Genomic DNA, 15037 nt, shown 5'->3' with positions numbered 1-15037 from the left:
ACTTTGGATTTACAGTTTTTAAAAAATTTGTTTATTTGTTTTCATAATATTTTTTTGTCGTGTGTTTTTCTAAAGAAAGAATTTAGTGTTCTTAAAAAAAAAAAAAGTTTCTTCTTTGGTTTTATTATTTTTATAATGTTAATATGTAACTCCCTCAAAATATGGAATAAATCAACCCAAGAGATTCACAAGCATAACATGAAATGTATTACTTTCATTCACTAGAGTTTATATTACAAAAGAAATTACATGCATTACGCTTTCATAAATATTCGTCTTGAAACTATAGCATGTAATCCTATTTGATATCAACAAAATAAATGCCCTATAAGCTTACATCTTTCCAAGAGATAACTTGGATACAACAAAAGTGAGAGTCATAAGCTCTTTACAATTATAGCCCTTGGCTCAAAAGAAAACATATAACACAAAGTAAAATAACAAAAGTAGAGTCTCCAGCCCCCTAAGTCTCTCAAACTATGCCCTTGGAGGTGGCATGTCACCTGTACCTGAAAGTAGTTTCCCAAGTAGGGTGAGCCAAAACCCAATAGAGATATGCTAAACAATATATGAGAACTAACTAAGATATAAGCATCAACTAAAAGTGCAATATTCTTAACCAATACAGATTCTTTCCAATACCATTCAATATAGATAACCAATATATCAATTCATTTCCATTCTTCCATTTCGGGTAAATCAATTAACCAAAGTCATTATTATCAAAGCAACTAATATGAGACTACAATTCAATGGTTCACAATTCAATACATTCATCAATGCAACACTTCTATTTCTTGCCAGTTTACGGAACCACGTCCGAGGGAACCGACACCCATAAGTATATAAGATTTCGGGACTTTCACCCTGGACACTCCGGCCAACTTAATTCTCAATGGAGTCCATCCCCTATCTCTTCTCACACAACAGAGTACATCCCCTAACTCCTCCTAAACAATGATACATATACAATGTATTTAAACACGTTGTCATATACAATGACTAATCAAATCGCATATTCAGTAGTTTAATCAAACCGTTATATTCTATGACATAATTCATATGACTAGTTTCAATTTACCTAGTCCTCATGTAGTTTCTACAACAATCACAGCTATCCTCCACCGATAGCCCAAAATAGATATTTCTAAACAGATAAGTAAATCTATCAATAGATAATTTATCAACTTTTTTCATAGGTGTGTGATTTATCAAACCAAACTACACCATTCAATCACATTTTCCCCCAATTTCATAATTTCCAAACCAACTTCATTATTTACACAAATAGTTAATTCAACTCAACTTAGGGAAATTTTCCCCCTATTCCAAAACATCAACCCATAGGTCTAAATCTCACCATTTCAACACTAAAGAACCTTATACATAAACCCCCAAGGTTATTTTGTAAATCAACATAAAAACCCCTCTTTAGTTTAGAGCCCAAACCTTAAGTTTTACCCAAATCCCTCCATATATACAAATGACAAATATCTAGCTTAAAACCCATATAAAAAAATAGAATATCCCTACCTCAAGTGTAGAAGCTCAAAGGAGAAGAAGGGAGAAACTTTGAAGATGGCCAAACTCCACCTTTTTTTGGATCAAATGGAAGCCCATATCAAAAAATACAATATACAATCACGGAATTCGAGTCCAGAACGCAACAAAGGTCGGGGTAAAACCGGGATCGCTATGTAATAGATTTCACTATTATTATTATTATTATTATTATTATTATTATTATTATTATTATTATTATTATTATTATTATTATTATTATTATTGCGCATATCAAATCTCTTTGATTATAATATTCTGAGAGTATTGGCTTTGTATTTTTCTATTTTGTGTGCTTTATTGTGCAGTTTTGTCAAATATGTTTTACTATAACTGTTTATTTTTCTTTGTGTATATCAAATATCTTTGACAATAAGTGTTCTAAGAATTTTGGATTTATAGTTTTTAAAAAATTTGTTTATTTGTTTTCATAATATTTTTTGCTGTGTGTTTTTTTTAAGAAAGAATTTTGTGTTCTTAAAAAAAAAAGAGTTTATTCTTTGGTTTTATTATTTTTCTTAATGTTAATAGATTTCACTATTATTATTATTATTATTATTATTATTATTATTATTGCGTATATCAAATCTCTTTGATTATAATATTCTAAGAGTATTGGCTTTGTATTTTTCTATTTTGTGTACTTTATCGTGCAGTTTTGATTCACTTTCACCATTTTCACTTCTTGTAATGCCCTCAAAATGTGACATAAACCAACCATTCATAAGATCCATAAAAAGGTAATAGATATGTTATATTTCATTTATCAGAGTGTATATTACAAAAGATATTACATGTAATTTCTAAATGTTAACAACAGAATAGGTGCCCTACGGGCTTACATCTTTCCAAGTTGTCACTTGGTTACAACAAAAGAAGAGTTCTAACTCGTTTACATATAAAGCCCTTGGCTTGGATTTACATTTGAATACCGAAAATATAACAAAACGGAGCCTCCGACCCTTAATCCTCCCAAGCTATGCCCTTGGAGGTGGCAGGTCACCTGCACCTGAAAGTGGTGTCCCAAGTAGGGTGAGCCAAAGCCCAGTAGAGATATGCTACACAATATATGAGAAATAACTAAGGCATAAGTATCAGATAAATGTAGGATATTTCTTAATCGACACATATTATTTCCGTGACCATTCAATACACATAACCATAACTCAATTCATTTCCAATCATCCATTTTGGGTAAATCTATTTACCAAGTTCATAGTGATCAAACAACCAAAATGAGATTTCAACTCAATGGTTCACAATTCAATGTATTTATCAATCCAACACTTCTATTTCTTGCCATTTAATGGAACTACGTCCGACGGAACTGGCACCCATAAATAAATAAGATTTCGAGACTTTCACCGTGGACAGTCTGGCCAACTTAATGCTCAATGAAGTCCATCCCCTATCTCCTCCCAAACAATAGAGTACATCCCCTATCTTCTCCCATACAATGATACATATACAATGTATTTAAACACGTTGTCATATACAATGACTCATTAATTCACATATTCACTGGTTTACTCAAACCGCCATATTCAATGACATAATTCAATTGATTAGTTTCAATTTTTTCTAATCCTCATACATTTTCTACAACAATCATAGCTATCCTCCACCGATAGCCCAAAACATATATTTCTAAATAGATAAATAAATCTATCAACATATAATTTATCAAGTTTTCCATAGGTGAGTGATTTATCAGTCCAACTGCACCATTTAATCACATTTTCCTTCAATTTCATAGTTCCCAAACTAATGTCATATTTCCACATTGATTTCATTATTTATACAAAATAGTTTATTTAATTCAAACTAGGGCCTTTTTTCCCCCTTTCCCAAAGATTACACCCAAGGCTAAATTTCATCCCTTATACACAAACAACCCCATTTTCAAGACCTCACATACACATATGGAGTCCAAAATAGAAAACCCCTCTTTCACAATTTGAAACCCAAACCCTAACTTCACCCAAGCTTTCCAACTCCATCATTTATGCAAAAATGACAAATGTCTAGGTCAAAACTCATATTAAAGAGTAGATTATCCCTACCTTAAATGGAGAAGCTCAAAGAGGAAAAAGGAGAAACTTGAAGATACTCCAAACTTGAACTTTTTTGGATTAAAAGGAAGCCCACGCGATACTCTACCCTTTTTACAAAGGAAGTATGGTAGGAGGACTCTAGATCAAGCAGTATTTGTAGAGAGAGAGAGTGTGTGTTTTAGAGAGAGAGACAGTCGATCTAGGGTTTTTAGTGAAGAAGAGATCAAAAAGTGATATAAAACCACGCTGCGGCGAACTGATATATACGAGGCTCGCTCGAGCGAAGGAGTTGTTGCTCGAGCGACCAGACACAACAAGTGACCTCGCTTGAGCGCAAGAAGCCTCGCTCGAGCGACGCACCTTTACTTTCCCAGAAAAGCTACGTCTAGGAGAAAACCTGAAGACCCTCATTTCTCGCTCGAGCAAAGAAGCAAACTATACAAGGCTCGCTCGAGCGCAAGAAGCCTCGCTCAAGCGAAGAGGCCAAAATCTAGGCAACAACCATTTGTATGAATAGACAACCAACCTGTTCCAAACTCGCCCAACAAGTTCCAAAAGCTCAAATTAAAAGAATAAAAGAAAGGAAATAAGACATAGACAACAACATACAATCACAGAACCCGAGTCCGGAACACAATAAAGGTCGGGATAAAACCGGGATCGCTATACTTCTCTCTATTCACAGTAAAACATTATTTTTCTATTCAAGAACATTGTAATCTTATCCTATATTGTAAGTGTAATATTTATTAATTATATTTTTTATTTTCTTCATTGAAAAGTTCCATTATATTATCAAGTTCTTTGGGAAGGAAAAAAAAAGAGAGTAGAATATAAGAAATAATTCTGTATTTCTTAAAATTTATTTATTTTTTTAAAATTAGTTTTTTTTTTGTCTATTTTTTGTTTTTTGTTTTTTTTTAAATTTTCTTTTCCATATTAAAATCTCTTTGACAATATAAGAGTATTAGGTTTGAAATTTGTTAAAAAGTTGTTTGTTTGTTTTCTTTTGTGTATATCAAATCTCTTTTAAAAGCCAACCCTTAATTTGGTGTCTCAAAACTTTATGCCACGTGGAATCCAGATAAAAAAATAATAATAAAGAAATTAAGCACCTGTCACGCCCCACTTTTTATTACTCGGAGTCAGTACCAAATTCTTTAACTTAATCCAATTTCAGAGATAACATGCGGAAATAAATTCATACATTCAATCCGTAGAAATGATTAACAATACTCTCATTCGTATGCAAAGTAAACATTACATGAACTAACTTAATAAATTGCCCTTGGGCTTACATCATTAAAAGTACAAGAAGAAGGGTGTAACCCTTTACAACAATGGCATTCCGCCAACATAACTAAGGCCCCGTGGCCAACATATAAGAAGATCCAAATCTTGTAGCACACCCTGCTAAACACCTGAAAAAGATTCAACAACGTGGGATGAACATATAGTCCAGTAGGGAACTCAACATGCTCCTTAACAATAACAACATTACAGATAGCTATGATCATGAATACCCATTCTCATACTAGAATAATAATGTGACAGTTTATACAAAATATATATATAAATATATATATGAACTTTTCTTGAAAACAATCATTTATTTCACTGCTATAAGCGATTTATCCTCCCTTTTTCCTTTCATTAACCCCCGTTCCCAATCTTTTATAACATTAACAACTACTTAGAAACATAGATTCACTAAGCCCATTACTCTTCCATTTGCCACACATACAACAGATGTGCCTTTTCAAAACATATTTGGCATTTCAATGCAATTCCAATTATATCATAATTATCCATGCACACCTCTATAAAAAAAAAAAAAATAACAACTCAACTACATACATACAATCAATCAATGAGTCAACTCATCCCTCCAACACTGTAACAAATACAATCCACAATGTTTCCAGATACACTGAAACAATAACAAAACAACACTGCACTACTAGCTATATGCGTAGTAAGCCAAAGATACACTTCTCACCACAATCTACCAGTTTACCAGGCGCTAGCTGGAAGGGTATGGTACCTTAGATTATCAACGCGTCAGTTCTCCAGGCGCTAGCTGGAAGGGTATGATACCTCTGATTATAAGCGCTGAACACATAAGTGTGTGGAGTCCATCCCCTATCTTCTCACACACACTGGAGTATAACCCCTCTCTTCTCCCCAACCGGTATACAAATATAATGTAATTCAGCATTTCATTACATATGATGTTCAATCAACAATGGTGTATTACATACACGGCAATTCAACACAACCACGTCATCCTCCACCGATGACCAAGGACAAAACCTCTAGATGCAAATATATAGTACACCTATTAAAGACTCAATTACTATGAGACCACAAACCCGACAACAACATTAACATGGTAGTTCAAGATACAATTCCACACATGTGTGTGTTCAACACTCATGAAACAATAATCCAATTTTCATACGTATTTCAAAACACTTTTCCCATTTCACAAAACAAGTTCCACTTCCCTCTTTGTTTTAACAAAACCAACTCCGTCTCTGTAACGCCCTCAAAATAATAACATTAAACCCATCAAATAAAACATCCATTGACATATAAACTAACCACATTCCTTTATTCCTTAGAGTTCCATTACATAAGTATTACATGTTAACATCAAAACAAAATGCCTTACAGGCTTACAGCTTTCCAAGTTAACACTTGGTTACAAACAAAGAGTACTAACTCGTTTACACAAAAAGCCCTTGGCTTGAAGTTACATGTAATACATCAAAAGTCAAGCAACAAAGTATGCCCGCTACTAGCCTCCCAGCTATGTCCTTGGAGGTGGCATGCTTCCTGCACCTGAAAATGATATTCCCATATAGGGTGAGCCACAGCCCAGTAGAAATACACTAAACCAACCATGGACAATGACTAAAATATTAGCAATTGATAGATGGCCAACACTGATACAATCACATAAATCATATATTTATGTCAAACGACTTACAAGTCCCAATTACTATTCATTTTCCCTTTTTCAACAGATAAGCATGCTAGCTCTATCATCATTTCCACAGATACGTATAAAAACTATATCTCACATTCAGATAAGCATAAAAACTATATCCACATTCTCAACAGATATGTATAACAACAATATCCACAGATAAGCATATAAGCTACATCCACATTCTACAACAGATATGTATATCAACAATATCCACAGATAAGCATACAAGTTGTATCCACACTTCACAAAGATAAGCATATAAGCTCTATCTTCACTTCTCTAGACAAGCATATGAGCTGTGTCTACGGAGTTCATCCCCTATCTCCTCCCAATACCTATCCGGTTTAGAGGTACATCCCCTATCTTCCCCTAAACCGCGGAGTACATCCCCTATCTCCTCCTTTACACATAACGTATATAAACACATTGGTTCTATATACAATCACCCAATACATACAATTAATGTATTCTATCAACTGTCAAGTTCCATGACACATTTCATTGATTAGTTTCAGTTTACCTAATCATCATGCATTGTCTACAACAATCACGACTATCCTCCACCGATAGCCCAAAGCAGTTATTTCTAAACAGAAAATAAATGCACAATGGATATTCAATCAACATTTCATTTCCTCATTTCTTACCATTAATTATCCCAATTAATCAATCAATGTAATTAGGCCATTTTCCATAATTACCATTTCAACCCTTAGGTCCCATTTTCATCAATGATTCAACAATCATTCCATTTTTCTATGCCAAACATGCAATCTAGGTTTATTATGAATAAAACCCCAACTTTTGTAAAATTACACAAAAGCCCCAAACTTTCACAAAATTACCAAACCAAGCCCAACATCTCAAAATACCAAAATTTAAAGACAAAACCCATAGAGAGGAGTAGGATATCCCTACCTTGAAATTTTAGCCCAAAAGGAGATGAAGACTCGAAGAACAACTTGCTCCAAATCCAAACTTTTTCAGATTAAATCGAAGCTCTCAACGCCCTCTATCTTTTTAACAAAGGCCCTTGGCTAGATTCACACCCTAGGGAGATCAAATCTTAGAGAGAGTGCAAGTTTAGAGAGAGAGGGTGTCGGATTTAGGGTTTAATCAAAGAAAGGGACTGAAAAAGTGATGTTTAAGACGCTGGTGTCCGCTGATATAAAACACTCTCGCTTGAGCGAAGACTTGGTCGCTCGAGCGACCAGACACAGAAAACTCTCGCTCGAGCCAAGAAGTTCTCGATTGAGCGAAGAAAAACCCAGACCGCTCGAGCCACGAAAAGCTCGCTCGAGCCAGGAAATACAACTCTCAGGTCCAGAACCAGATGCAACACTACACTCGCTCGAGCGACAAACTCCTCGCTCGAGCGAAGGACCAAAAATCTGGGCAGCAACACTAGGCTCCCAAACACAACCAACCTGTAACAAACCTGCCCAACACATCCCATAACTCAATATGAAGAAAAAGGAATGTAAACACGATAATAAACAACCACCAACATCCACGGACACATGTCCGGATCACTGTACAACAAGGGTAAACCCGGGATCGCTATAACCTCCCCCCCTTAAAGAATTTCGCCCCCGAAATTAAGCACAAGTTTTCAAAACAAGTTTTCCTCCATTTTAAACAAAGTTACACTTGAACATTCAACCATTCGACCCCATACCGGTCATCCCATCCCTTTAACAAGAGACATATCACAATATGTAAACAACATATGTATTTTCAACATGCATCAACATTATGCACTATCTTTCCAATTTCAACAATAAATTCAACACATATAGTGTCACATTCGACTTCCATATGAGGCAAGTTCCCAAACATACTCTCAATAACCAAAACATTTTCAATGTTTCACAACTTAAGACATATATAAAAGCTCTTAAGTTCAACAAAATGTAAAAATTTAAATACAAGATTACATATCAACAAACAAGTCCGGATATTTCTCTCGGACTTCCAACTCACGTTCCCAAGTGGCTTCCTCCACTCCGTGATGTTTCCACAAGACTTTCACCAAAGGAATGGTCTTGCCACGCAGGACCTGATCCCGCCTATCCAAGACCCGAACCGGTTTCTCCTCATACGAGGCATCCTCATCTACCTCTAAATCAGTCCAATCCAACACATGTGATGGATCTGGCTCATACTTCCGAAGCATACTCACATGAAACACGTCATGCACTCCGGACAACTGCGGTGGTAAGGCTAATCGATAAGCAACCTCACCTATCCTCTCAAGAATCTCAAAAGGACCAATAAACCGAGGGGATAACTTCCCACTCTTCCCAAATCTCATCAGGCCTCGTCTAGGTGATATCTTCAGAAAGACATGATCACCTACCTCAAACGCCAAAGGCCTCCTCCTACGGTCGGCATAACTCTTTTGTCGACTCTGGGCTGTAACAAGCCTCCTACGGATAAGCTCAACTTTCTCCGTCGTCTCCCTAACCAACTCCGGACCCAACAAAGGTGCATCACCCACCTCGGCCCAACAAACTGGAGACCTACACGGTCGGCCATACAAGGCCTCAAACGATGCCATACCGATGCTAGACTGAAAACTGTTGTTGTAGGCAAACTCTACCAAGGGCAAGTGCCTCTCCCACGTCCCACTGAAATCAAGGACACAACCCCGAAGCATATCCTCAAGGATCTGAATAGTACGCTCGGACTGCCCGTCAGTCTGAGGATGATAAGCCGTACTAAAGGTCAACTTAGTGCCCAAGGCACTCTGCAAACTCTACCACAACCTAGCAGTAAAACGAGGATCTCTATCTGAGACGATCGTCACTGGGACCCCGTGCAATCTCACTACGTCCCGCATATACAAATCGGCAAGATGATCTACTGAATCTCTCACGCGCATAGGAATGAAGTGCGCCGACTTAGTCAACCGGTCTACAACCACCCAAATAGCATCACTACCCCGCTGAGTCCTCGGAAGACCTACAACGAAGTCCATAGTGACATGCTCCCACTTCCACTCGGCAACAGGCAAGGGTTGCAACAAACCCGCTGGCCTCTGATGCTCGGCCTTCACTTGCTGGCAAGTAAGGCACTTTGATACGAAAATAGCCACATCTCTCTTCATACCCCGCCACCAAAACTGGCGACCCAAATCCTGATACATCTTAGTACCTCCCGGATGCACCGCAAGGCGCGAATGATGAAACTCTCGGAGTACTTCCTCTCAGCAAGACTCCGGTACAAACAAACGGTCTCGGTATCTCACACTCAGGTCGGGATACACCGTCAAACCCTTCTCAACTTTCCCACTGGAGATCTTCTCTCGGAGGGATTCTACCTCAAGGTCACCTCTCTGTGCCTCTAACACTCTAATCACAAGTGTAGGCTGCGCAACAACAGAAAACAAGGCCGCAGCCTCAACAGATTCGCCCAATAGCAAATCAAACTCGCCAAGTGCTCCCAACATCTTCCATTCTCGGATGGCTATACAAGCTACATCACCAATGGATTTCCTACTAAGGGCATCGGCCACAACATTGGCCTTTCCCGGATGATAATGCAACTCAAAATCATAATCCTCGATGAAATCCATCCATCTCCTCTGCCTCAAATTCAAGTCTCTCTGTGTAAACAGATACTTCAAACTCTTATGATCCGAGAATACCTCGAACCTCTCACCATAAAGGTAGTGCCTCCAGATTTTCAAGGCAAAGATCACAGCTGCTAACTCTAGGTCGTGTGTGGGGTAATTCTTCTCGTGTATTTTCAACTGACGTGAGCCATAAGCTACCACTTTCCCCTCTTGCATCAACACACAACCCAAACCCTCTCGTGAGGCATCACAATAAACCGCATAACCCAACCCTCTCTCCGGAATAATCAACACCGGAGCGGTGGTCAATCTAACTTTCAACTCTTGAAACGACTTTTCACAAGTCTCACTCCACACAAACTTGACTCCTTTCCGAGTCAGTCTAGTCAACGGTGACGCTAACCTGGAGAAATCTTTCACAAACCGACGGTAATACCCAGCTAATCCCAGAAAACTACGGATCTCAAACACACTCTTAGGCTGTGCCCAATCCTGCACTGCCTCTACCTTGGATGTATCAACAGACACCCCTTCCCCGGATACCACGTGGCCTAAGAATATGACCTCCCTCAGCCAGAACTCACACTTCCCTAACTTGGCATACAGCCTATGGGCTCTAAGCAGCTCAAGCACCACTCTCAAGTGTGCCTCGTGCTCCTCCTCAGAAGACGAATAGATAAGGATATCGTCCACGAAAACAACCACAAATCGGTCTAAGAACTTCCGGAAAATCCGGTTCATCAAGTCCATAAAGACTGCCGGTGCATTGGTAAGCCCGAATGGCATCACCAGAAACTCATAATGGCCATACCGCGTACGGAATGCCGTTTTCGGAATATCCTCATCCCTGACCCTCAACTGGTGGTAACCCGATCTCAAGTCTATCTTAGAGAAACAACGGGAACCCTTCAATTGGTCAAACAAATCATCTATACGGGGCATAGGATACTTATTCTTAACCGTAGCCCGATTCAACTTCCGGTAGTCAATACACAATCTCAAGGCACCATCTTTCTTTTTAACAAAGAGTGCCGGTGCTCCCCACGGTGAAACACTAGGGCGTACAAAGCCCTTATCGAGCAATTCCTGGAGCTGAACTTTCAACTCAACCAACTCTGCTGGAGCAAAACGGTAAGGTGCCATAGAAATCGGCGCCGTGCCGGGCACTAAATCAATAGAGAACTCTATCTCTCGGTGAGGTGGCAAACTAACAAGATCTTCGGGAAAAACATCCGAATACTCACAAACCACCCTCGGCAATACATGCTGGGTCTCACCACTCTCACCACTCTCAAAACTAGCAAGTAGACTACTAAGTTCACTTCGCCCTCGCGAATCATACCCCGGTGGCAAAACACTACCAACCCGGTCTCCCAAGAAATGGAACCACTCCCCGCTCAAGGTACATAACGTGACCCTCTGGCGGTAGCAATCGATAACAGCCCGGTATGACGATAACCAGTCCATACCCAAAATAACATCAAAGCCCTTCATGGGCATGACAACAAACGGAAAAGGAAGCCTATAGTCGGCGACCTCTATATCACATCCTCTAACACCCTGTTTCAGGATCAACTCACCACCCAAAGGCGATACCACACAAATAGGAGATGCTAACTGTGCTAACTCCAATTCCAAAACAGATGCAAATGCAGCAGATACAAAAGAATGAGATGCACCCGTGTCTATCAACACACTAGCAACTGAGTTGCAAAACAGAAAAGTACCTCTCACTACTGATGGAGCCGGTACTAAATCCTGTGCGGTAACAGCATACACGCGCCCCGTAGGCCCCTGGTCTACCTGCTCACCTCTCGGAGCAAAAGACTGCTGCACAGACTGGGATGACGAAACTCCCGGATTGGCCCTCGAGGCCTACACAGACTGAGCTGGCTGAAAACCCTGCGTCTGCCTAGAACCAGACGCTCCCGAAGTGGCACTCAACTGTGGGCAAAACCTCTTCAGGTGCCCAGGCTGTCCACACTGATAACAAGTCAAGGGCTGCCCCCTGCCCAAACCCTGACTTTGCGGTCTAGCTGAAGAAGAAGCAGCTTTCTGACCCTCACCCTTCTGCGGGCAAACTGAAACCTTGTGACCCAGCTGGCCACACTTGTAACAAGTGAATTCCCCCTGAATGCCTCTCCCCGAGCCTACACTCGGCACTGGAAAGGTCGATCTAGAGACTGCACCCTGAGACTGCTGAGGGTTATAACCCTTCTGTCTCCTGCCATCACTCTGACTATCCTGGCTCCTCTTGGAGCCCCTCTGTTCTTCCTCCTCCTCCTGCATCATAATCTCCATATGAGCAGCAGCATCAACTAGGTGTCTATACTCTCGGATGTAAGACCCACCAACTCTCAACTTGAGGCCCCGCCTTAACTTCCGCTCAAACTCATAACAACGGCGTTCCTCAGACGCCACCAGTTCCGGTGCAAACCTGGACAGACTGGTAAAAGTAGCCTCAAACTCGGCCACTGACAAGCCCTGCTGATTAAGCCGGCTAAACTGATCCCTCAGCTTCTCCCTAGCTGCTGCAGACAAAAACCTCTCCTGAAAAGCATTTATAAACGCCTCCCAAGTACCACCAACACGAGCCTTCTCGTACTTCCACCATTGACCCGCATCTCCCTTCAGTTAGAAGGATGCCAAGGTCACTTTCAGTGCTCCGTCCTCAATGCCAAGCATCTCGAACGTCTTACTCATCTGTTCTAACCACTCATCAGCCTTCAGTGGCTCCTTCGGATCCCCGATAAACTCATCCGGATTAGACCGGAAGAACTCCCTCTTCAAGAAAGAAGGCCCTGTCTCAGCTGCCTGATTCTCAGCTCTAAGAATACCCAAAGCTCCTGCTATCTCTCTGGCCAAGGCACCCATAGCCTGCTGACCCACTGGCTCGGCCACATTGGCCTGCCCAACTCCCTCATGCACTGCCGGAATCTCACCCGGTAACGGTACTTCCTGCCTCGCAGGTCTACCACGCCTAGCTCCCCTTCCTCGTCCTGACATCCTAATAAAGGCAACACAGAACGTTAGCACATTCATAAATGTGCCGAAACTAAACACTCACGTCCCAATGCATGGACAACTATAATTCACTCCACATAAGCACATAAACACATAAGCACTTACGAATTTCATTTCCGGATAATGATAGTCCCGAGGCGTTACTAGAGTTCCGGTTAGAAACAGCATTGATCAAGTGCTTTTCCAACAAGACTCCCAGAAACTCAAGGATCCAATCAACATCCCAGAAATTAAATCCCATACCCACATAGTCACATAAGCATGTCATCAAATAAGCACATAGCATATGGTACTACATCTAAGTCTCTGTCAAGCGAGACAAACCCATTGTGATACTAATCACTTCCCACGTACCAAAAGTATTCGAACCCGGTACGCTCTGATACCAAGTTGTAACGCCCTCAAAATAATAACATTAAACCCATCAAATAAAACATCCATTGACATATAAACTAACCACATTCCTTTATTCCTTAGAGTTCCATTACATAAGTATTACATGTTAACATCAAAACAAAATGCCTTACAGGCTTACAGCTTTCCAAGTTAACACTTGGTTACAAACAAAGAGTACTAACTCGTTTACACAAAAAGCCCTTGGCTTGAAGTTACATGTAATACATCAAAAGTCAAGCAACAAAGTATGCCCGCTACTAGCCTCCCAGCTATGTCCTTGGAGGTGGCATGCTTCCTGCACCTGAAAATGATATTCCCATATAGGGTGAGCCACAGCCCAGTAGAAATACACTAAACCAACCATGGACAATGACTAAAATATTAGCAATTGATAGATGGCCAACACTGATACAATCACATAAATCATATATTTATGTCAAACGACTTACAAGTCCCAATTACTATTCATTTTCCCTTTTTCAACAGATAAGCATGCTAGCTCTATCATCATTTCCACAGATACGTATAAAAACTATATCTCACATTCAGATAAGCATAAAAGCTATATCCACATTCTCAACAGATATGTATAACAACAATATCCACAGATAAGCATATAAGCTACATCCATATTCTACAACAGATATGTATATCAACAATATCCACAGATAAGCATACAAGCTGTATCCACACTTCACAAAGATAAGCATATAAGCTCTATTTTCACTTCTCTAGACAAGCATATGAGCTGTGTCTACGGAGTTCATCCCCTATCTCCTCCCAATACCTATCCGGTTTAGAGGTACATCCCCTATCTTCCCCTAAACCGCGGAGTACATCCCCTATCTCCTCCTTTACACATAACGTATATAAACACATTGGTTCTATATACAATCGTCCAATACATACAATTAATGTATTCTATCAACTGTCAAGTTCCATGACACATTTCATTGATTAGTTTTAGTTTACCTAATCATCATGCATTGTCTACAACAATCACGACTATCCTCCACCGATAGCCCAAAGCAGTTATTTCTAAACAGAAAATAAATGCACAATGGATATTCAATCAACATTTCATTTCCTCATTTCTTACCATTAATTATCCCAATTAATCAATCAATGTAATTAGGCCATTTTCCATAATTACCATTTCAACCCTTAGGTCCCATTTTCATCAATGATTCAACAATCATTCCATTTTTCTATGCCAAACATGCAATCTAGGTTTATTATGAATAAAACCCCAACTTTTGTAAAATTACACAAAAGCCCCAAACTTTCACAAAATTACCAAACCAAGCCCAACATCTCAAAATACCAAAATTTAAAGACAAAACCCATAGAGAGGAGTAGGATATCCCTACCTTGAAATTTTAGCCCAAAAGGAGATGAAGACTCGAAGAACAACTTGCTCCAAATCTAAAC

The sequence above is a fragment of the Camellia sinensis genome, chromosome 11 (genome assembly GCF_055761805.1).
Source record: "Camellia sinensis isolate YWXY chromosome 11, ASM5576180v1, whole genome shotgun sequence".
Classification (NCBI taxonomy): Eukaryota; Viridiplantae; Streptophyta; class Magnoliopsida; order Ericales; family Theaceae; genus Camellia; species Camellia sinensis.
Note: the sequence above shows the minus strand (reverse complement) of the source record.